We start from the raw sequence: 24,915 nt of genomic DNA, 5'->3' as shown, positions 1-24,915 counted from the left end.
CAAGACCTTTTAGGCCACTTGGTGTTACAATGAATCATTTGAGTCTTGGCCTCTATGGTGTCATAATATTTCCATGTTTTTATTGTGCCCCATGCTTTCACAATTCATCCCTGGCCCTATTAAAACCCATGGTGTCACAATGGATCATTAGATTGTTAGCCTGCATTGGGTCACAATGGTTCCTTGCTTCTCTTAACCTCTGTGGTGTCACAATGCATTCCAAGACCTTTTAGGCCACTTGGTCTTACAATGAACCATTTGATTCTTGGCCTCCATGGTGTCATAATGGTTCCTTGCTTCTATAGGTCCCCATGCTGTCAGAGTTCATCCGTGGTCCTTTTGCGCCCCCTGCTGTCAAAAGGGATTCTAAGATTGTTAGCCTGCCTTGGGTCACAATGGTTCCTTGCTTCTCTTAACCCCTGTGGTGTCACAATTCATCCCATGCCCTTTTAGGCCACTTGATGTCACAATGAATAATTTGATTCTTGGCCTCCATGGTGGCATAATTGTACCAGGTTTTAATTGGGCCCCATGCTTTCACAATTCATCCCTGGCCCTTTTAGGCCCATTGGTGTCGCAAGGGACCATTAGATTGTTAGCCGGCATTGGGTCACAATGGTTCCTTGCTTCTCTTAACGTCTGTGGTGTCACAATGCATTCCATGCCATTTTAGGCCACTTGATGTCACAATGAATCATTTGATTCTTGGCCTCCATGGTGTCATAATGGTTCCTTGTTTCTATTGGGCCCCATGCTGTCACAATTCACCCCTGTCGCTTTTACGCCCCCAGGTGTCAAAAGGGATTCTTAGATTGTTAGCCGGTATTGGGTCAAAATGGATCCTTGCTTCTCTTAACCCCTGTGGTGTCACAATGCATCCCATGACCTTTTAGGCCACTTGATGTCACAATGAATCATTTGATTCTTGGCCTCCATGGTGTCATAATGGTTCCTTGCTTCTATTGGTCCCCGTGCTGTAACAATGCATCCCTGGCCATTTTAGGCCCCCAGGTGTCACTAGGGATCATTAGATTGTTAGCCTGCATGGGGTCACAATAATTCCTGGCTTCTCTTAGCCCCTGTGGTGTCACAATGCATCCCATGCCCTTTTAGGCCACTTGATGTCACAATGAATCATTTGATTCTTGGCCTCTATGGTGTCATAATATTTTCATGATTTTGTTGTGCCCCATGCTTTCACAATTCATCCCTGGCCCTATTACAACCCCTGGTGTCACAATGGATCATTAGATTGTTAGCCTGCATTGGGTCACAATGGTTCCTTGCTTCTCTTAACCCCTGTGGTGTCACACTGCATTCCATGCCATTTTGGGCCACTTGATGTCACAATGAATCATTTGATTCTTGGCCTCTATGATGGCATAATAGATCCTTGCTTCTATTGGTCCCCGTGCTGTAACAATCCATCCCTGGCCATTTTAGGCCCCCAGGTGTCACAAGGGATCATTGGATTGTTAGCCTGCATGGGGTCACAATGTTTCCTGACTTCTCTTAGCCCCTGTGGTGTCACAATGCATCCCATGCCCTTTTAGGCCACTTGGTGTTACAATGAATCATTTGAGTCTTGGCCTCTATGGTGTCATAATATTTTCATGATTTTATTGTGCCCCATGCTTTCACAATTCATCCCTGGCCCTATTACAAACCCTGGTGTCACAATGGATCATTACATTGTTAGCCTGCATTGGGTCACAATGGTTCCTTGCTTCTCTTAACCTCTGTGGTGTCACAATGCATTCCAAGACCTTTCAGGCCACTTGGTCTTACAATGAACCATTTGATTCTTGGCCTTCATGGTGTCATAATAGTTCCTTGCTTCTATGGGTCCCCAGGCTGTCACAGTTCATCCGTGGTCCTTTTGCGCCCCCTGGTGTCAAAAGGGAATCTTAGATTGTTAGCCTGCATTGGGTCACAATGGACCTTGCTTCTCTTAACCCCTGTAGTGTCACAATGCATCCCATGCCCTTTTTAGGCCACTTGATGTCACAATGAATCATTTGATTCTTGGCCTCCATGGTGGCATAATAGATCCTTGCTTCTATTGGTCCCCGTGCTTTAACTATCCATCCCTGGCCATTTTAGGCCCCCTGGTGTCACAAGGGATCATTAGACTGTTAGCCTGCATTGGGTCACAATGGTTCCTTGCTTCTCTTAGCCCCTGTGGTGTCACAATGCATCCCATGCCCTTTTAGGCCACTTGGTGTTACAATGAATCATTTGATTCTTGGCCTCTATGGTGTCATAATATTTCCATGTTTTTATTGTGCCCCATGCTTTCACAATTCATCCCTGGCCCTATTACAACCCCTGGTGTCACAATGGATCATTAGATTGTTAGCCTGCATTGGGTCACAATGGTTCCTTGCTTCTCTTAACCTCTGTGGTGTCACAATGCATTCCAAGACCTTTTAGGCCACTTGGTCTTACAATGAACCATTTGATTCTTGGCCTCCATGGTGTCATAATGGTTCCTTGTTTCTATAGGTCCCCATGCTGTCAGAGTTCATCCGTGGTCCTTTTAAGCCCCCTGGTGTCAAAAGGGATTCTTAGATTGTTAGCCTGCCTTGGGTCACAATGGTTCCTTGCTTCTCTTAACCCCTGTGGTGTCACAATGCATCCCATGCCCTTTTAGGCCACTTGATGTCACAATGAATCATTTCATTTTTGACATCCATGGTGGCATAATTGTACCAGGTTTTAATTGGGCCCCATGCTTTCAGAATTCATCCCTGGCCCTTTTAGGCCCATTGGTGTCACAAGGGACCATTAGATTGTTAGCCTCCATTGGGTAACAATGGTTCCTTGCTTCTCTTAACCTCTGTGGTGTCACAATGCATCCCATGTCATTTTAGGCCACTTGATGTCACAATGAATCATTTGATTCTTGGCCTCCATGGTGTCATAATGGTTCCTTGTTTCTATTGGGCCCCATGCTGTCACAATTCATCCCTGGTCCTTTTACGCCCCCTGGTGTCAAAAGGGATTCTTAGATTGTTAGCCGGCATTGTGTCACAATGGATCTTTGCTTCTCTTAACCCCTGTGGTGTCACAATGCATCCCATGCCCTTTTAGGCCACTTGATGTCACAATGAATCGTTTGATTCTTGGCCTCCAAGGTGACATAATATATCCTTGCTTCTATTGGTCCCCGTGCTGTAACAATCCATCCCTGGCCCTTTTTATACCCCCTGGTGCCACAAGGGATCATTAGATTGTTAGCCTGCATTGGGTCACAATGGTTCCTTGCTTCTCTTAACCTCTGTGGTGTCACAATGCATTCCAAGCCCTTTTAGGCCACTTGGTGTTACAATGAACCATTTGATTCTTGGCCTTCATGGTGTCATAATGGTTCCTTGCTTCTATAGGTCCCCATGCTGTCAGAGTTCATCCGTGGTCCTTTTGCGCCCCCTGGTGTCAAAAGGGATTCTTAGATTGTAAGCCTGCCTTGGGTCACAATGGTTCCTTGCTTCTCTTAACCCCTGTGGTGTCACAATGCATCCCATGCCCTTTTAGGCCACTTGGTGTTACAATGAATCATTTGATTCTTGGCCTCCATGGTGTCATAATGGTTCCTTGTTTCTATTGGGCCCCATGCTGTCACAATTCATCCCTGGTCCTTTTACGCCCCCTGGTGTCAAAAGGGATTCTTAGATTGTTAGCCGGCATTGTGTCACAATGGATCTTTGCTTCTCTTAACCCCTGTGGTGTCACAATGCATCCCATGCCCTTTTAGGCCACTTGATGTCACAATGAATCGTTTGATTCTTGGCCTCCAAGGTGACATAATATATTCCTGCTTCTATTGGTCCCCGTGCTGTAACAATCCATCCCTGGCCCTTTTTATACCCCCTGGTGCCACAAGGGATCATTAGATTGTTAGCCTGCATTGGGTCACAATGGTTCCTTGCTTCTCTTAACCTCTGTGGTGTCACAATGCATTCCAAGCCCTTTTAGGCCACTTGGTGTTACAATGAACCATTTGATTCTTGGCCTTCATGGTGTCATAATGGTTCCTTGCTTCTATAGGTCCCCATGCTGTCAGAGTTCATCCGTGGTCCTTTTGCGCCCCCTGGTGTCAAAAGGGATTCTTAGATTGTAAGCCTGCCTTGGGTCACAATGGTTCCTTGCTTCTCTTAACCCCTGTGGTGTCACAATGCATCCCATGCCCTTTTAGGCCACTTGGTGTTACAATGAATCATTTGATTCTTGGCCTCTATTGTGTCATAATATTTCCTTGTTTTTATTGTGCCCCATGCTTTCACAATTCATCCCTGGCCCTATTACAACCCATGGTGTCACAATGGATCATTAGATTGTTAGCCTCCATTGGGTCACAATGGTTCCTTGCTTCTCTTAACCTCTGTGGTGTCACAATGCATTCCAAGACCTTTTAGGCCACTTGGTCTTACAATGAACCATTTGATTCTTGGCCTTCATGGTGTCGTAATGGTTCCTTGCTTCTATAGGTCCCCATGCTGTCAGAGTTCATCCGTGGTCCTTTTGCTCCCCCTGGTGACAAAAGGGATTCTTAGATTGTTAGCCTGCATTGGGTCACAATGGTTCCTTGCTTCTCTTAACCCCTCTGGTGTCATAATGCATCCCATGCCCTTTTAGGCCACTTGATGTCACAATGAATCATTTGATTTTTGGCCTCCATGGTGGCATAATTGTACCAGGTTTTAATTGGGCCCCATGCTTTCAGAATTCATCCCTGGCCCTTTTAGGCACATTGGTGTCACAAGGGACCATTAGATTGTTAGCCTGCATTGGGTCACAATGGATCCTTGCTTGTCTTAGCCCCTGTGGTGTCACAATGCATCCCATGCCCTTTTAGGCCACTGGGTGTTACAATGAATCATTTGAGTCTTAGCCTCTATTGCGTCATAATATTTCCATGTTTTTATTGTGCCCCATGCTTTCACAATTCATCCCTGGCCCTATTACAACCCCTGGTGTCACAATGGATCATTAGATTGTTAGCCTGCATTGTGTCACAATGGATCCTTGCTTCTCTTAACCCCTGTGGTGTCACAATGCATCCCATGCCCTTTTAGGCCACTTGATGTCACAATGAATCGTTTGATTCTTGGCCTCCAAGGTGACATAATATATCCTTGCTTCTATTGGTCCCCGTACTGTAACAATCCATCCCTGGCCCTTTTTATACCCCCTGGTGCCACAAGGGATCATTAGATTGTTAGCCTGCATTGGGTCACAATGGTTCCTTGCTTCTCTTAACCTCTGTGGTGTCACAATGCATTCCAAGACCTTTTAGGCCACTTGGTCTTACAATGAATCATTTGAGTCTTGGCCTCTATGGTGTCATAATATTTCCATGATTTTATTGTGCCCCATGCTTTCACAATTCATCCCTGGCCCTATTACAACCCCTGGTGTCACAATGGATCATTAGATTGTTAGCCTGCATTGGGTCACAATGGTTCCTTGCTTCTCTTAACCTCTGTGGTGTCACAATGCATTCCAAGACCTTTTAGGCCACTTGGTGTTACAATGAACCATTTGATTCTTGGCCTTCATGGTGTCATAATGGTTCCTTGCTTCTATGGGTCCCCAGGCTGTCACAGTTCATCCGTGGTCCTTTTGCGCCCCCTGGTGTCAAAAGGGAATCTTAGATTGTTAGCCTGCATTGGGTCACAATGGACCTTGCTTCTCTTAACCCCTGTAGTGTCACAATGCATCCCATGCCCTTTTTAGGCCACTTGATGTCACAATGAATCATTTGATTCTTGGCCTCCATGGTGGCATAATAGATCCTTGCTTCTATTGGTCCCCGTGCTGTAACAATCCATCCCTGGCCCTTTTTATACCCCCTGGTGCCACAAGGGATCATTAGATTGTTAGCCTGCATTGGGTCACAATGGTTCCTTGCTTCTCTTAGCCCCTGTGGTGTCACAATGCATCCCATGCCCTTTTAGGCCACTTGGTGTTACAATGAATCATTTGATTCTTGGCCTCTATGGTGTCATAATATTTCCATGTTTTTATTGTGCCCCATGCTTTCACAATTCATCCCTGGCCCTATTACAACCCCTGGTGTCACAATGGATCATTAGATTGTTAGCCTGCATTGGGTCACAATGGTTCCTTGCTTCTCTTAACCTCTGTGGTGTCACAATGCATTCCAAGACCTTTTAGGCCACTTGGTCTTACAATGAACCATTTGATTCTTGGCCTCCATGGTGTCATAATGGTTCCTTGTTTCTATAGGTCCCCATGCTGTCAGAGTTCATCCGTGGTCCTTTTAAGCCCCCTGGTGTCAAAAGGGATTCTTAGATTGTTAGCCTGCCTTGGGTCACAATGGTTCCTTGCTTCTCTTAACCCCTGTGGTGTCACAATGCATCCCATGCCCTTTTAGGCCACTTGATGTCACAATGAATCATTTCATTTTTGACCTCCATGGTGGCATAATTGTACCAGGTTTTAATTGGGCCCCATGCTTTCAGAATTCATCCCTGGCCCTTTTAGGCCCATTGGTGTCACAAGGGACCATTAGATTGTTAGCCTCCATTGGGTAACAATGGTTCCTTGCTTCTCTTAGCCTCTGTGGTGTCACAATGCATCCCATGCCATTTTAGGCCACTTGATGTCACAATGAATCATTTGATTCTTGGCCTCCATGGTGTCATAATGGTTCCTTGTTTCTATTGGGCCCCATGCTGTCACAATTCATCCCTGGTCCTTTTACGCCCCCTGGTGTCAAAAGGGATTCTTAGATTGTTAGCCGGCATTGTGTCACAATGGATCCTTGCTTCTCTTAACCCCTGTGGTGTCACAATGCATCCCATGCCCTTTTAGGCCACTTGATGTCACAATGAATCGTTTGATTCTTGGCCTCCAAGGTGACATAATATATCCTTGCTTCTATTGGTCCCCGTGCTGTAACAATCCATCCCTGGCCCTTTTTATACCCCCTGGTGCCACAAGGGATCATTAGATTGTTAGCCTGCATTGGGTCACAATGGTTCCTTGCTTCTCTTAACCTCTGTGGTGTCACAATGCATTCCAAGCCCTTTTAGGCCACTTGGTGTTACAATGAACCATTTGATTCTTGGCCTTCATGGTGTCATAATGGTTGCTTGCTTCTATAGGTCCCCATGCTGTCAGAGTTCATCCGTGGTCCTTTTGCGCCCCCTGGTGTCAAAAGGGATTCTTAGATTGTAAGCCTGCCTTGGGTCACAATGGTTCCTTGCTTCTCTTAACCCCTGTGGTGTCGCAATGCCTCCCATGGCGTTTTAGGCCACTTGATGTTACAATGAATCATTTGATTCTTGGCCTCTATGGTGTCATAATATTATCATGATTTTATTTTGCCCCATGCTTTCACATTTCATCCTTGGCCCTATTACAACCCCTGGTGCCACAAGAGATCATTAGATTATTAGCCTGCATTGGGTCACAATGGTTCCTTGCTTCTCTTAACCTCTGTGGTGTCACAATGCATTCCAAGACCTTTTAGGCCACTTGGTCTTACAATGAATCATTTGAGTCTTGGCCTCTATGGTGTCATAATATTTCCATGTTTTTATTGTGCCCCATGCATTCACAATTCATCCCTGGACCTATTACAACCCCTGGTGCCACAATGGATCATTAGATTGTTAGCCTGCATTGGGTCACAATGGTTCCTTTCTTCTCTTAACCTCTGTGGTGTCACAATGCATTCCAAGACCTTTTAGGCCACTTGGTCTTACAATGAACCATTTGATACATGGCCTACATGGTGTCATAATGGTTCCTTGCTTCTATAGGTCCCCATGCTGTCAGAGTTCATCCGTGTTCCTTTTGCGCCCCCTGGTGTCAAAAGGGATTCTTAGATTGTTAGCCTCCATTGGGTCACAATGGATCTTTGCTTCTCTTAACCCCTGTGGTGTCACAATGCATCCCATGCCCTTTTAGGCCACTTGATGTCACAATGAATCATTTCATTCTTGGCCTCCAAGGTGACATAATAGATCCTTGCTTCTATTGGTCCCCGTGCTGTAACAATCCATCCCTGGCCCTTTTTATACCCCCTGGTGCCACAAGGGATCATTAGATTGTTAGCCTGCATTGGGTCACAATGGTTCCTTGCTTCTCTTAACCTCTGTCGTGTCACAATGCATTCCAAGACCTTTTAGGCCACTTGGTCTTACAATGAACCATTTGATTCTTGGCCTTCATGGTGTCATAATGGTTCCTTGCTTCTATAGGTCCCCATGCTGTCAGAGTTCATCCGTGGTCCTTTTAAGCCCCCTGGTGTCAAAAGGGATTCTTAGATTGTTAGCCTGCCTTGGGTCACAATGGTTCCTTGCTTCTCTTAACCCCTGTGGTGTCACAATGCATCCCATGCCCTTTTAGGCCACTTGATGTCACAATGAATCATTTGATTTTTGGCCTCCATGGTGGCATAATTGTACCAGGTTTTAATTGGGCCCCATGCTTTCAGAATTCATCCCTGGCCCTTTTTTGGCCCATTGGTGTCTCAAGGGACCATTAGATTGTTAGCCTCCATTGGGTAACAATGGTTCCTTGCTTCTCTTAACCTCTGTGGTGTCACAATGCATCCCATGCCCTTTTAGGCGACTTGGTGTTACAATGAATCATTTGATTCTTGGCCTCTATGGTGTCATAATATTTCCTTGTTTTTATTGTGCCCCATGCTTTCACAATTCATCCCTGGCCCTATTACAACCCCTGGTGTCGCAAGGGATCATTAGATTGTTAGCCGGCATTGGGTCACAATGGTTCCTTGCTTCTCTTAACCTCTGTGGTGTCACAATGCATTCCAAGACCTTTTAGGCCTCTTGGTCTTACAATGAACCATTTGATTCTTGGCCTCCATGGTGTCATAATGGTTCCTTGCTTCTATGGGTACCCATGCTGTCAGAGTTCATCCGTGGCCCTTTTGCGCCCCCTGGTGTCAAAAGGGATTCTTAGATGGTTAGCCTGCATTGGGTCACAATGGTTCCTTGCTTCTCTTAACCCCTGTGGTGTCACAATGCATCCCATGCCCTTTTAGGCCACTTGATGTCACAATGAATCATTTGATTTTTGGCCTCCATGGTGGCATAATTGTACCCGGTTTTCATTGGGCCCTATGCTTTCACAATTCATCCCTGGCCCTTTTAGGCCCATTGGTGTCACAAGGGACCATTAGATTGTTAGCCTCCATTGGGTAACAATGGTTCCTTGCTTCTCTTAACCTCTGTGGTGTCACAATGCATTCCATGCCATTTTAGGCCACTTGATGTCACAATGAATCATTTGATTCTTGGCCTCCATGGTGTCATAATTGTTCCTTGTTTCTATTGGGCCCCATGCTGTCACAATTCATCCCTGGTCCTTTTACGCCCCCTGGTGTCAAAAGGGATTCTTAGATTGTTAGCCGGCATTGTGTCACAATGGATCCTTGCTTCTCTTAACCCCTGTGGTGTCACAATGCATCCCATGCCCTTTTAGGCCACTTGATGTCACAATGAATCGTTTGATTCTTGGCCTCCAAGGTGACATAATATATCCTTGCTTCTATTGGTCCCCGTGCTGTAACAATCCATCCCTGGCCCTTTTTATACCCCCTGGTGCCACAAGGGATCATTAGATTGTTAGCCTGCATTGGGTCACAATGGTTCCTTGCTTCTCTTAACCTCTGTGGTGTCACAATGCATTCCAAGCCCTTTTAGGCCACTTGGTGTTACAATGAACCATTTGATTCTTGGCCTTCATGGTGTCATAATGGTTCCTTGCTTCTATAGGTACCCATGCTGTCAGAGTTCATCCGTGGTCCTTTTGCGCCCCCTGGTGTCAAAAGGGATTCTTAGATTGTAAGCCTGCATTGGGTCACAATGGTTCCTTGCTTCTCTTAACCCCTGTGGTGTCGCAATGCCTCCCATGGCGTTTTAGGCCACTTGATGTTACAATGAATCATTTGATTCTTGGCCTCTATGGTGTAATAATATTTCCATGATTTTATTGTGCCCCATGCTTTCACATTTCATCCTTGGCCCTATTACAACCCCTGGTGCCACAAGAGATCATTAGATTATTAGCCTGCATTGGGTCACAATGGTTCCTTGCTTCTCTTAACCTCTGTGGTGTCACAATGCATTCCAAGACCTTTTAGGCCACTTGGTCTTACAATGAATCATTTGAGTCTTGGCCTCTATGGTGTCATAATATTTCCATGTTTTTATTGTGCCCCATGCTTTCACAATTCATCCCTGGCCCTATTACAACCCCTGGTGTCACAATGGATCATTAGATTGTTAGCCTGCATTGGGTCACAATGGTTCCTTTCTTCTCTTAACCTCTGTGGTGTCACAATGCATTCCAATACCTTTTAGGCCACTTGGTCTTACAATGAACCATTTGATACATGGCCTACATGGTGTCATAATGGTTCCTTGCTTCTATAGGTCCCCATGCTGTCAGAGTTCATCCGTGTTCCTTTTGCGCCCCCTGGTGTCAAAAGGGATTCTTAGATTGTTAGCCTCCATTGGGTCACAATGGATCTTTGCTTCTCTTAACCCCTGTGGTGTCACAATGCATCCCATGCCCTTTTAGGCCACTTGATGTCACAATGAATCATTTCATTCTTGGCCTCCAAGGTGACATAATAGATCCTTGCTTCTATTGGTCCCCGTGCTGTAACAATCCATCCCTGGCCCTTTTTATACCCCCTGGTGCCACAAGGGATCATTAGATTGTTAGCCTGCATTGGGTCACAATGGTTCCTTGCTTCTCTTAACCTCTGTCGTGTCACAATGCATTCCAAGACCTTTTAGGCCACTTGGTCTTACAATGAACCATTTGATTCTTGGCCTTCATGGTGTCATAATGGTTCCTTGCTTCTATAGGTCCCCATGCTGTCAGAGTTCATCCGTGGTCCTTTTGCGCCCCCTGGTGTCAAAAGGGATTCTTAGATTGTTAGCCTGCATTGGGTCACAATGGTTCCTTGCTTCTCTTAACCTCTGTGGTGTCACAATGCATCCCATGCCCTTTTAGGCCACTTGATGTCACAATGAATCATGTGATTCTTGGCCTCCATGGTGACATAATAGATCCTTGCTTCTATTGGTCCCCGTTCTGTAACAATCCATCCCTGGCCATTTTAGGCATCCTGGTGTCACAAGGAATCATTAGATTGTTAGCCTGCATTGGGTCACAATGGTTCCTTGCTTCTCTTAGCCCCTGTGGTGTCACAATGCATCCCATGCCCTTTTAGGCCACTTGGTGTTACAATGAATCATTTGATTCTTGGCCTCTATTGTGTCATAATATTTCCTTGTTTTTATTGTGCCCCATGCTTTCACAATTCATCCCTGGCCCTATTACAACCCATGGTGTCACAATGGATCATTAGATTGTTAGCCTCCATTGGGTCACAATGGTTCCTTGCTTCTCTTAACCTCTGTGGTGTCACAATGCATTCCAAGACCTTTTAGGCCACTTGGTGTTACAATGAACCATTTCATTCTTGGCCTTCATGGTGTCGTAATGGTTCCTTGCTTCTATGGGTCCCCATGCTGTCAGAGTTCATCCGTGGTCCTTTTGCTCCCCCTGGTGACAAAAGGGATTCTTAGATTGTTAGCCTGCATTGGGTCACAATGGTTCCTTGCTTCTCTTAACCCCTGTGGTGTCACAATGCATCCCATGCCCTTTTAGGCCACTTGATGTCACAATGAATCATTTGATTTTTGGCCTCCATGGTGGCATAATTGTACCCGGTTTTCATTGGGCCCTATGCTTTCACAATTCATCCCTGGCCCTTTTAGGCCCATTGGTGTCACAAGGGACCATTAGATTGTTAGCCTCCATTGGGTAACAATGGTTCCTTGCTTCTCTTAACCTCTGTGGTGTCACAATGCATTCCATGCCATTTTAGGCCACTTGATGTCACAATGAATCATTTGATTCTTGGCCTCCATGGTGTCATAATTGTTCCTTGTTTCTATTGGGCCCCATGCTGTCACAATTCATCCCTGGTCCTTTTACGCCCCCTGGTGTCAAAAGGGATTCTTAGATTGTTAGCCGGCATTGTGTCACAATGGATCCTTGCTTCTCTTAACCCCTGTGGTGTCACAATGCATCCCATGCCCTTTTAGGCCACTTGATGTCACAATGAATCGTTTGATTCTTGGCCTCCAAGGTGACATAATATATCCTTGCTTCTATTGGTCCCCGTGCTGTAACAATCCATCCCTGGCCCTTTTTATACCCCCTGGTGCCACAAGGGATCATTAGATTGTTAGCCTGCATTGGGTCACAATGGTTCCTTGCTTCTCTTAACCTCTGTGGTGTCACAATGCATTCCAAGCCCTTTTAGGCCACTTGGTGTTACAATGAACCATTTGATTCTTGGCCTTCATGGTGTCATAATGGTTCCTTGCTTCTATAGGTACCCATGCTGTCAGAGTTCATCCGTGGTCCTTTTGCGCCCCCTGGTGTCAAAAGGGATTCTTAGATTGTAAGCCTGCATTGGGTCACAATGGTTCCTTGCTTCTCTTAACCCCTGTGGTGTCGCAATGCCTCCCATGGCGTTTTAGGCCACTTGATGTTACAATGAATCATTTGATTCTTGGCCTCTATGGTGTAATAATATTTCCATGATTTTATTGTGCCCCATGCTTTCACATTTCATCCTTGGCCCTATTACAACCCCTGGTGCCACAAGAGATCATTAGATTATTAGCCTGCATTGGGTCACAATGGTTCCTTGCTTCTCTTAACCTCTGTGGTGTCACAATGCATTCCAAGACCTTTTAGGCCACTTGGTCTTACAATGAATCATTTGAGTCTTGGCCTCTATGGTGTCATAATATTTCCATGTTTTTATTGTGCCCCATGCTTTCACAATTCATCCCTGGCCCTATTACAACCCCTGGTGTCACAATGGATCATTAGATTGTTAGCCTGCATTGGGTCACAATGGTTCCTTTCTTCTCTTAACCTCTGTGGTGTCACAATGCATTCCAATACCTTTTAGGCCACTTGGTCTTACAATGAACCATTTGATACATGGCCTACATGGTGTCATAATGGTTCCTTGCTTCTATAGGTCCCCATGCTGTCAGAGTTCATCCGTGTTCCTTTTGCGCCCCCTGGTGTCAAAAGGGATTCTTAGATTGTTAGCCTCCATTGGGTCACAATGGATCTTTGCTTCTCTTAACCCCTGTGGTGTCACAATGCATCCCATGCCCTTTTAGGCCACTTGATGTCACAATGAATCATTTCATTCTTGGCCTCCAAGGTGACATAATAGATCCTTGCTTCTATTGGTCCCCGTGCTGTAACAATCCATCCCTGGCCCTTTTTATACCCCCTGGTGCCACAAGGGATCATTAGATTGTTAGCCTGCATTGGGTCACAATGGTTCCTTGCTTCTCTTAACCTCTGTCGTGTCACAATGCATTCCAAGACCTTTTAGGCCACTTGGTCTTACAATGAACCATTTGATTCTTGGCCTTCATGGTGTCATAATGGTTCCTTGCTTCTATAGGTCCCCATGCTGTCAGAGTTCATCCGTGGTCCTTTTGCGCCCCCTGGTGTCAAAAGGGATTCTTAGATTGTTAGCCTGCATTGGGTCACAATGGTTCCTTGCTTCTCTTAACCTCTGTGGTGTCACAATGCATCCCATGCCCTTTTAGGCCACTTGATGTCACAATGAATCATGTGATTCTTGGCCTCCATGGTGACATAATACATCCTTGCTTCTATTGGTCCCCGTTCTGTAACAATCCATCCCTGGCCATTTTAGGCATCCTGGTGTCACAAGGAATCATTAGATTGTTAGCCTGCATTGGGTCACAATGGTTCCTTGCTTCTCTTAGCCCCTGTGGTGTCACAATGCATCCCATGCCCTTTTAGGCCACTTGGTGTTACAATGAATCATTTGATTCTTGGCCTCTATTGTGTCATAATATTTCCTTGTTTTTATTGTGCCCCATGCTTTCACAATTCATCCCTGGCCCTATTACAACCCATGGTGTCACAATGGATCATTAGATTGTTAGCCTCCATTGGGTCACAATGGTTCCTTGCTTCTCTTAACCTCTGTGGTGTCACAATGCATTCCAAGACCTTTTAGGCCACTTGGTGTTACAATGAACCATTTCATTCTTGGCCTTCATGGTGTCGTAATGGTTCCTTGCTTCTATGGGTCCCCATGCTGTCAGAGTTCATCCGTGGTCCTTTTGCTCCCCCTGGTGACAAAAGGGATTCTTAGATTGTTAGCCTGCATTGGGTCACAATGGTTCCTTGCTTCTCTTAACCCCTGTGGTGTCATAATGCATCCCATGCCCTTTTAGGCCACTTGATGTCACAATGAATCATTTGATTTTTGGCCTCCATGGTGGCATAATTGTACCAGGTTTTAATTGGGCCCCATGCTTTCAGAATTCATCCCTGGCCCTTTTAGGCACATTGGTGTCACAAGGGACCATTAGATTGTTAGCCTCCATTGGGTAACAATGGTTCCTTGCTTCTCTTAACCTCTGTGGTGTCACAATGCATCCCATGCCCTTTTAGGCCACTGGGTGTTACAATGAATCATTTGAGTCTTAGCCTCTATTGCGTCATAATATTTCCATGTTTTTATTGTGCCCCGTGCTTTCACAATTCATCCCTGGCCCTATTACAACCCCTGGTGTCACAATGGATCATTAGATTGTTAGCCGGCATTGTGTCACAATGGATCCTTGCTTCTCTTAACCCCTGTGGTGTCACAATGCATCCCATGCCCTTTTAGGCCACTTGATGTCACAATGAATCGTTTGATTCTTGGCCTCCAAGGTGACATAATATATCCTTGCTTCTATTGGTCCCCGTGCTGTAACAATCCATCCCTGGCCCTTTTTATACCCCCTGGTGCCACAAGGGATCATTAGATTGTTAGCCTGCATTGGGTCACAATGGTTCCTTGCTTCTCTTAACCTCTGTGGTGTCACAATGCATTCCAAGCCCTTTTAGGCCACTTGGTGTTACAATGAACCTTTTGATTCTTGGCCTTCATGGTGTCATAATGGTTCCTTGCTTCTATAGGTACCCATGCTGTCAGAGTTCATCCGTGGTCCTTTTGCGCCCCCTGGTGTCAAAAGGGATTCTTAGATTGTAAGCCTGCCTTGGGTCACAATGGTTCCTTGCTTCTCTTAACCCCTGTGGTGTCGCAATGCCTCCCATGGTGTTTTAGGCCACTTGATGTTACAATGAATCATTTGATTCTTGGCCTCTATGGTGTCATAATATTTCCATGATTTTATTGTGCCCCATGCTTTCACATTTCATCCTTGGCCCTATTACAACCCCTGGTGCCACAAGAGATCATTAGATTATTAGCCTGCATTGGGTCACAATGGTTCCTTGCTTCTCTTAACCTCTGTGGTGTCACAATGCATTCCAAGACCTTTTAGGCCACTTGGTCTTACAATGAATCATTTGAGTCTTGGCCTCTATGGTGTCATAATATTTCCATGTTTTTATTGTGCCCCATGCTTTCACAATTCATCCCTGGCCCTATTACAACCCCTGGTGTCACAATGGATCATTAGATTGTTAGCCTGCATTGGGTCACAATGGTTCCTTTCTTCTCTTAACCTCTGTGGTGTCACAATGCATTCCAAGACCTTTTAGGCCACTTGGTCTTACAATGAACCATTTGATACATGGCCTACATGGTGTCATAATGGTTCCTTGCTTCTATAGGTCCCCATGCTGTCAGAGTTCATCCGTGTTCCTTTTGCGCCCCCTGGTGTCAAAAGGGATTCTTAGATTGTTAGCCTCCATTGGGTCACAATGGATCTTTGCTTCTCTTAACCCCTGTGGTGTCACAATGCACCCCATGCCCTTTTAGGCCACTTGATGTCACAATGAATCATTTCATTCTTGGCCTCCAAGGTGACATAATAGATCCTTGCTTCTATTGGTCCCCGTGCTGTAACAATCCATCCCTGGCCCTTTTTATACCCCCTGGTGCCACAAGGGATCATTAGATTGTTAGCCTGCATTGGGTCACAATGGTTCCTTGCTTCTCTTAATCTCTGTGGTGTCACAATGCATTCCAAGACCTTTTATGCCACTTGGTCTTACAGTGAACCATTTGATTCTTGGTCTTCATGGTGTCATAATGGTTCCTTGCTTCTATAGGTCCCCATGCTGTCAGAGTTCATCCGTGGTCCTTTTGCGCCCCCTGGTGTCAAAAGGGATTCTTAGATTGTTAGCCTGCATGGGGTCACAATGTTTCCTGGCTCCTCTTAGCCCCTGTGGTGTCACAATGCATCCCATGCCCTTTTAGGCCACTTGGTGTTACAATGAATCATTTGAGTCTTGGCCTCTATGGTGTCATAATATTTTCATGATTTTATTGTGCCCCATGCTTTCACAATTCATCCCTGGCCCTATTACAACCCCTGGTGTCACAATGGATCATTAGATTGTTAGCCTGCATTGGGTCACAATGGTTCCTTGCTTCTCTTAACCTCTGTGGTGTCACAATGCATTCCAAGCCCTTTTAGGCCACTTGGTCTTACAATGAACCATTTGATTCTTGGCCTCCATGGTGTCATAATGGTTCCTTGCTTCTATAGGTCCCCATGCTGTCAGAGTTCATCCGTGGTCCTTTTAAGCCCCCTGGTGTCAAAAGGGATTCTTAGATTGTTAGCCTGCCTTGGGTCACAATGGTTCCTTGCTTCTCTTAACCTCTGTGGTGTCACAATGCATCCCATGCCCTTTTAGGCCACTTGATGTCACAATGAATCATGTGATTCTTGGCCTCCATGGTGACATAATAGATCCTTGCTTCTATTGGTCCCCATTCTGTAACAATCCATCCCTGGCCATTTTAGGCATCCTGGTGTCACAAGGAATCATTAGATTGTTAGCCTGCATTGGGTCACAATGGTTCCTTGCTTCTCTTAGCCCCTGTGGTGTCACAATGCATCCCATGCCCTTTTAGGCCACTTGGTGTTACAATGAATCATTTGATTCTTGGCCTCTATGGTGTCATAATATTTCCTTGTTTTTATTGTGCCCCATGCTTTCACAATTCATCCCTGGCCCTATTACAACCCATGGTGTCACAATGGATCATTAGATTGTTAGCCTCCATTGGGTCACAATGGTTCCTTGCTTCTCTTAACCTCTGTGGTGTCACAATGCATTCCAAGACCTTTTAGGCCACTTGGTCTTACAATGAACCATTTGATTCTTGGCCTTCATGGTGTCGTAATGGTTCCTTGCTTCTATGGGTCCCCATGCTGTCAGAGTTCATCCGTGGTCCTTTTGCTCCCCCTGGTGACAAAAGGGATTCTTAGATTGTTAGCCTGCATTGGGTCACAATGGTTCCTTGCTTCTCTTAACCCCTGTGGTGTCATAATGCATCCCATGCCCTTTTAGGCCACTTGATGTCACAATGAATCATTTGATTTTTGGCCTCCATGGTGGCATAATTGTACCAGGTTTTAATTGGGCCCCATGCTTTCAGAATTCATCCCTGGCCCTTTTAGGCACATTGGTGTCACAAGGGACCATTAGATTGTTAGCCTGCATTGGGTCACAATGGATCCTTGCTTGTCTTAGCCCCTGTGGTGTCACAATGCATCCCATGCCCTTTTAGGCCACTGGGTGTTACAATGAATCATTTGAGTCTTAGCCTCTATTGCGTCATAATATTTCCATGTTTTTATTGTGCCCCATGCTTTCACAATTCATCCCTGGCCCTATTACAACCCCTGGTGTCACAATGGATCATTAGATTGTTAGCCGGCATTGTGTCACAATGGATCCTTGCTTCTCTTAACCCCTGTGGTGTCACAATGCATCCCATGCCCTTTTAGGCCACTTGATGTCACAATGAATCGTTTGATTCTTGGCCTCCAAGGTGACATAATATATCCTTGCTTCTATTGGTCCCCGTGCTGTAACAATCCATCCCTGGCCCTTTTTATACCCCCTGGTGCCACAAGGGATCATTAGATTGTTAGCCTGCATTGGGTCACAATGATTCCTTGCTTCTCTTAACCTCTGTGATGTCACAATGCATTCCAAGCCCTTTTAGGCCACTTGGTGTTACAATGAACCTTTTGATTCTTGGCCTTCATGGTGTCATAATGGTTCCTTGCTTCTATAGGTACCCATGCTGTCAGAGTTCATCCGTGGTCCTTTTGCGCCCCCTGGTGTCAAAAGGGATTCTTAGATTGTAAGCCTGCCTTGGGTCACAATGGTTCCTTGCTTCTCTTAACCCCTGTGGTGTCGCAATGCCTCCCATGGCGTTTTAGGCCACTTGATGTTACAATGAATCATTTGATTCTTGGCCTCTATGGTGTCATAATATTTCCATGATTTTATTGTGCCCCATGCTTTCACATTTCATCCCTGGCCCTATTACAACCCCTGGTGCCACAAGAGATCATTAGATTATTAGCCTGCATTGGGTCACAATGGTTCCTTGCTTCTCTTAACCTCTGTGGTGTCACAATGCATTCCAAGACCTTTTAGGCCACTTGGTCTTACAATGAATCATTTGAGTCTTGGCCTCTATGGTGTCATAATATTTCCATGTTTTTATTGTGCCCCATGCTTTCACAATTCATCCCTGGCCCTATTACAACCCCTGGTGTCACAATGGATCATTAGATTGTTAGCCTGCATTGGGTCACAATGGTTCCTTGCTTCTCTTAACCTCTGTGGTGTCACAATGCATTCCAAGACCTTTTAGGCCACTTGGTCTTACAATGAACCATTTGATTCTTGGCCTACATGGTGTCATAATGGTTCCTTGCTTCTATAGGTCCCCATGCTGTCAGAGTTCATCCGTGTTCCTTTTGCGCCCCCTGGTGTCAAAAGGGATTCTTAGATTGTTAGCCTCCATTGGGTCACAATGGATCTTTGCTTCTCTTAACCCCTGTGGTGTCACAATGCATCCCATGCCCTTTTAGGCCACTTGATGTCACAATGAATCATTTCATTCTTGGCCTCCAAGGTGACATAATAGATCCTTGCTTCTATTGGTCCCCGTGCTGTAACAATCCATCCCTGGCCCTTTTTATACCCCCTGGTGCCACAAGGGATCATTAGATTGTTAGCCTGCATTGGGTCACAATGGTTCCTTGCTTCTCTTAACCCCTGTGGTGTCACAATGCATCCCATGCCCTTTTAGGCCACTTGGTGTTACAATGAATCATTTGATTCTTGGCCTCTATGGTGTCATAATGGTTCCTTGTTTTTATTGTGCCCCCTGCTTTCACAATTCATCCCTGGACCTATTACAACCCCTGGTGTCACAATGGATCATTAGATTGTTAGCCTGCATTGGGTCACAATGGATCCTTGCTTCTCTTAACCTCTGTGGTGTCACAATGCATTCCAAGCCCTTTTACGCCACTTGGTCTTACAGTGAAACATTTGATTCTTGGCCTTCATGGTGTCATAATGCTTCCTTGCTTCTATAGGTCCCCATGCTGTCAGAGTTCATCCGTGGTCCTTTTTCTCCCCCTGGTGTCAAAATGGATTCTTAGATTGTTAGCCTGCCTTGGGTCACAATGGTTCCTTGCTTCTCTTAACCCCTGTGGTGTCACAATGCATCCCATGCCCTTTTAGGCCACTTGATGTCACAATGAATCATTTGATTTTTGGCCTCCATGGTGGCATAATTGTACCCGGTTTTAATTGGGCCCCATGCTTTCACAATTCATCCCTGGCCCTTTTAGGCCCATTGGTGTCACAAGGGACCATTAGATTGTTAGCCTGCATTGGGTAACAATGGTTCCTTGCTTCTCTTAACCTCTGTGGTGTCACAATGCATTCCATGCCATTTTAGGCCACTTGATGTCACAATGAATCATTTGATTCTTGGCCTCCATGGTGACATAATAGATCCTTGCTTCTATTGGTCCCCGTGCTGTAACAATCCATCCCTGGCCCTTTTTATACCCGTGGTGACACAAGGGATCATTAGATTGTTAGCCTGCATTGGGTCACAATGGATCCTTGCTTCTCTTAACCTCTGTGGTGTCACAATGCATCCCATGCCCTTTTAGGCCACTTGATGTCACAATGAATCATGTGATTCTTGGCCTCCATGGTGACATAATAGATCCTTGCTTCTATTGGTCCCCGTTCTGTAACAATCCATCCCTGGCCATTTTAGGCATCCTGGTGTCACAAGGAATCATTAGATTGTTAGCCTGCATTGGGTCACAATGGTTCCTTGCTTCTCTTAGCCCCTGTGGTGTCACAATGCATCCCATGCACTTTTAGGCCACTTGTTGTTACAATGAATCATTTGATTCTTGGCCTCTATTGTGTCATAATATTTCCTTGTTTTTATTGTGCCCCATGCTTTCACAATTCATCCCTGGCCCTATTACAACCCATGGTGTCACAATGGATCATTAGATTGTTAGCCTCCATTGGGTCACAATGGTTCCTTGCTTCTCTTAACCTCTGTGGTGTCACAATGCATTCCAAGACCTTTTAGGCCACTTGGTCTTACAATGAACCATTTGATTCTTGGCCTTCATGGTGTCGTAATGGTTCCTTGCTTCTATGGGTCCCCATGCTGTCAGAGTTCATCCGTGGTCCTTTTGCTCCCCCTGGTGACAAAAGGGATTCTTAGATTGTTAGCCTGCATTGGGTCACAATGGTTCCTTGCTTCTCTTAACCCCTGTGGTGTCATAATGCATCCCATGCCCTTTTAGGCCACTTGATGTCACAATGAATCATTTGATTTTTGGCCTCCATGGTGGCATAATTGTACCCGGTTTTAATTGGGCCCTATGCTTTCACAATTCATCCCTGGCCCTTTTAGGCCCATTGGTGTCACAAGGGACCATTAGATTGTTAGCCTCCATTGGGTAACAATGGTTCCTTGCTTCTCTTAACCTCTGTGGTGTCACAATGCATTCCAAGACCTTTTAGGCCACTTGGTCTTACAATGAATCATTTGAGTCTTGGCCTCTATGGTGTCATAATATTTCCATGTTTTTATTGTGCCCCATGCTTTCACAATTCATCCCTGGCCCTATTACAACCCCTGGTGTCACAATGGATCATTACATTGTTGGCCTGCATTGGGTCACAATGGTTCCTTGCTTCTCTTAACCTCTGTGGTGTCACAATGCATTCCATGCCATTTTAGGCCACTTGATGTCACAATGAATCATTTGATTCTTGGCCTCCATGGTGTCATAATGGTTCCTTGTTTCTATTGGGGCCCATGCTGTCACAATTCATCCCTGTCGCTTTTACGCCCCCTGGTGTCAAAAGGGATTCTTAGATTGTTAGCCGGTATTGGGTCAAAATGGATCCTTGCTTCTCTTAACCCCTGTGGTGTCACAATGAATCCCATGCCCTTTTAGGCCACTTGATGTCACAATGAATCATTAGATTCTTGGCCTCCATGGTGACATAATAGATCCTTGCTTCTATTGGTCCCCGTGCTGTAACAATCCAGCCCTGGCCCTTTTTATACACCCTTGTGTCACAAGGGATCATTAGATTGTTAGCCTGCATTGGGTCACAATGGTTCCTTGCTTCTCTTAGCCCCTGTGTTGTCACAAGGCATCCCATGCCCTTTTAGGCCACTTGGTGTTACAATGAATCATTTGAGTTTTGGCCTCTATTGTGTCATAATATTTCCATGTTTTTATTGTGCCCCATGCTTTCACAATTCATCCCTGGTCCTATTACAACCCCTGGTTTCACAATGGATCATTAGATTGTTAGCCTGCATTGGGTCACAATGGTTCCTTGCTTCTCTTAACCTCTGTGGTGTCACAATGCATTCCAAGCCCTTTTAGGCCACTTGGTCTTACAGTGAACCATTTGATTCTTGGCCTTCATGGTGTCATAATGATTCCTTGCTTCTATAGGCCCCCATGCTGTCAGAGTTCATCCGTGGTCCTTTTTCGCCCCCTGGTTTCAAAAGGGATTCTTAGATTGTTAGCCTGCATTGGGTCACAATGGTTCCTTGCTTCTCTTAACCCCTGTGGTGTCACAATGCATCCCATGCCCTTTTAGGCCACTTGGTGTTACAATGAATCATTTGAGTCTTGGCCTCTATGGTGTCATAATATTTCCATGTTTTTATTGTGCCCCATGCTTTCACAATTCATCCCTGGGCCTATTAAAACCCCTGGTGTCACAATGGATCATTAGATTGTTAGCCTGCATTGGGTCACAATGGATCCTTGCTTCTCTTAACCTCTGTGATGTCACAATGCATTCCAAGACCTTTTATGCCACTTGGTCTTACAATGAACCATTTGATTCTTGGTCTTCATGGTGTCATAATGGTTCCTTGCTTCTATAGGTCCCCATGCTGTCAGAGTTCATCCGTGGTCCTTTTGCGCCCCCTGGTGTCAAAAGGGATTCTTAGATTGTTAGCCTGCATTGGGTCACAATGGTTCCTTGCTTCTCTTAACCCCTGTGGTGTCACAATGCATCCCATGCCCTTTTAGGCCACTTGATGTCACAATGAATCATTTGATTCTTGGCCTCCATGGTGGCATAATAGATCCTTCCTTCTATTGGTCCCTGTGCTGTAACAATCCATCCCTGGCCATTTTAGGCCCCCTGGTATCACAAGGGATCATTAGGTTGTTAGCCTGCATTGGGTCACAATGGTTCCTTGCTTCTCTTAGCCCCTGTGGTGTCACAATGCATCCCATGCCCTTTTAGGCCACTTGGTGTTACAATGAATCATTTGAGTCTTGGCCTCTATTGTGTCATAATATTTCCATGATTTTATTGTGCCCCATGCTTACACAATTCATCCCTGGCCCTATTACAACCCCTGGTGTCACAATGGATCATTACATTGTTGGCCTGCATTGGGTCACAATGGTTCCTTGCTTCTCTTAACCTCTGTGGTGTCACAATGCATTCCATGCCATTTTAGGCCACTTGATGTCACAATGAATCATTTGATTCTTGGCCTTCATGGTGTCATAATGGTTCCTTGTTTCTATTGGGCCCCATGCTGTCACAATTCATCCCTGTCGCTTTTACGCCCCCTGGTGACAAAAGGGATTCTTAGATTGTTAGCCGGTATTGGGTCAAAATGGATCCTTGCTTCTCTTAACCCCTGTGGTGTCACAATGAATCCCATGCCCTTTTAGGCCACTTGATGTCACAATGAAAAATTAGATTCTTGGCCTCCATGGTGACATAATAGATCCTTGCTTCTATTGGTCCCCGTGCTGTAACAATCCAGCCCTGGCCCTTTTTATACACCCTTGTGTCACAATGGATCATTAGATTGTTAGCCTGCATTGGGTCACAATGGTTCCTTGCTTCTCTTAACCTCTTTGGTGTCACGATGCATTCCAAGACCTTTTATGCCACTTGGTCTTACAATGAACCATTTGATTCTTGGTCTTCAAGGTGTCATAATGGTTCCTTGCTTCTATAAGTCCCCATGCTGTCAGAGTTCATCCGTGGTCCTTTTGCGCCCCCTGGTGTCAAAAGGGATTCTTAGATTGTTAGCCTGCATTGGGTCACAATGGTTCCTTGCTTCTCTTAACCCCTGTGGTGTCACAATGCATTCCAAGACCTTTTAGGCCACTTGGTGTTACAATGAATCATTTGAGTCTTAGCCTCTATGGTGTCATAATATTTCCATGTTTTTTTTGTGCCCCATGCTTTCACAATTCATCCCTGGCCCTATTACAACCCCTGGTGTCACAATGGATCATTAGATTGTTAGCCTGCCTTGGGTCACAATGGTTCCTTGCTTCTCTTAACCCCTGTGGTGTCACAATGCATCCCATGCCCTTTTAGGCCACTTGATGTCACAATGAATCATTTGATTCTTGGCCTCCATGGTGGCATAATACATCCTTGCTTCTATTGGTCCCCGTGCTGTAACAATCCATCCCTGGCCATTTTAGGCCCCCTGGTGTCAAAAGGGATCATTAGATTGTTAGCCTGCATTGGGTCACAATGGTTCCTTGCTTCTCTTAACCTCTGTGGTGTCACAATGCATTCCAAGACCTTTTAGGCCACTTGGTCTTACAATGAACCATTTGATTCTTGGCCTCCATGGTGACATAATGGTTCCTTGCTTCTATTGGTCCCCGTGCTGTAACAATCCTTCCCTGGCACTTTTTATACGCCCTGGTGCCACAAGGGATCATTAGATTGTTAGCCTGAATTGGGTCACAATGGATCCTTGCTTCTCTTAACCTCTGTGGTGTCACAATGCATTCCAAGCCCTTTTAGGCCACTTGGTCTTACAGTGAACCATTTGATTCCTGGTCTTCATGGTGTCATAATGGTTCCTTGCTTCTATAGGTCCCCATGCTGTCAGAGTTCATCCGTGGTCCTTTTGCGCCCCCTGGTGTCAAAAGGGATTCTTAGATTGTTAGCCTGCCTTGGGTCACAATGGTTCCTTGCTTCTCTTAACCTCTGAGGTGTCACAATGCATCCCATGCCCTTTTAGGCCACTTGATGTCACAATGAATCATTTGATTCTTGGCCTCCATGGTGGCATAATACATCCTTGCTTCTATTGGTCCCCGTGCTGTAACAATCCATCCCTGGCCATTTTAGGCCCCCTGGTGTCACAAGGGATCATTAGATTGTTAGCCTGCATTGGGTCACAATGGTTCCTTGCTTCTCTTAGCCCCTGTGGTGTCACAAGGCATCCCATGCCCTTTTAGGCCACTTGGTGTTACAATGAATCATTTGAGTTTTGGCCTCTATTGTGTCATAATATTTCCATGTTTTTATTGTGCCCCATGCTTTCACAATTCATCCCTGGTCCTATTACAACCCCTGGTTTCACAATGGATCATTAGATTGTTAGCCTGCATTGGGTCACAATGGTTCCTTGCTTCTCTTAACCTCTGTGGTGTCACAATGCATTCCAAGCCCTTTTAGGCCACTCGGTCTTACAGTGAACCA

Source organism: Cinclus cinclus, chromosome 19, assembly GCF_963662255.1.
Source record: "Cinclus cinclus chromosome 19, bCinCin1.1, whole genome shotgun sequence".
Classification (NCBI taxonomy): domain Eukaryota; kingdom Metazoa; phylum Chordata; class Aves; order Passeriformes; family Cinclidae; genus Cinclus; species Cinclus cinclus.
This window is presented reverse-complemented; position numbering follows the sequence as displayed.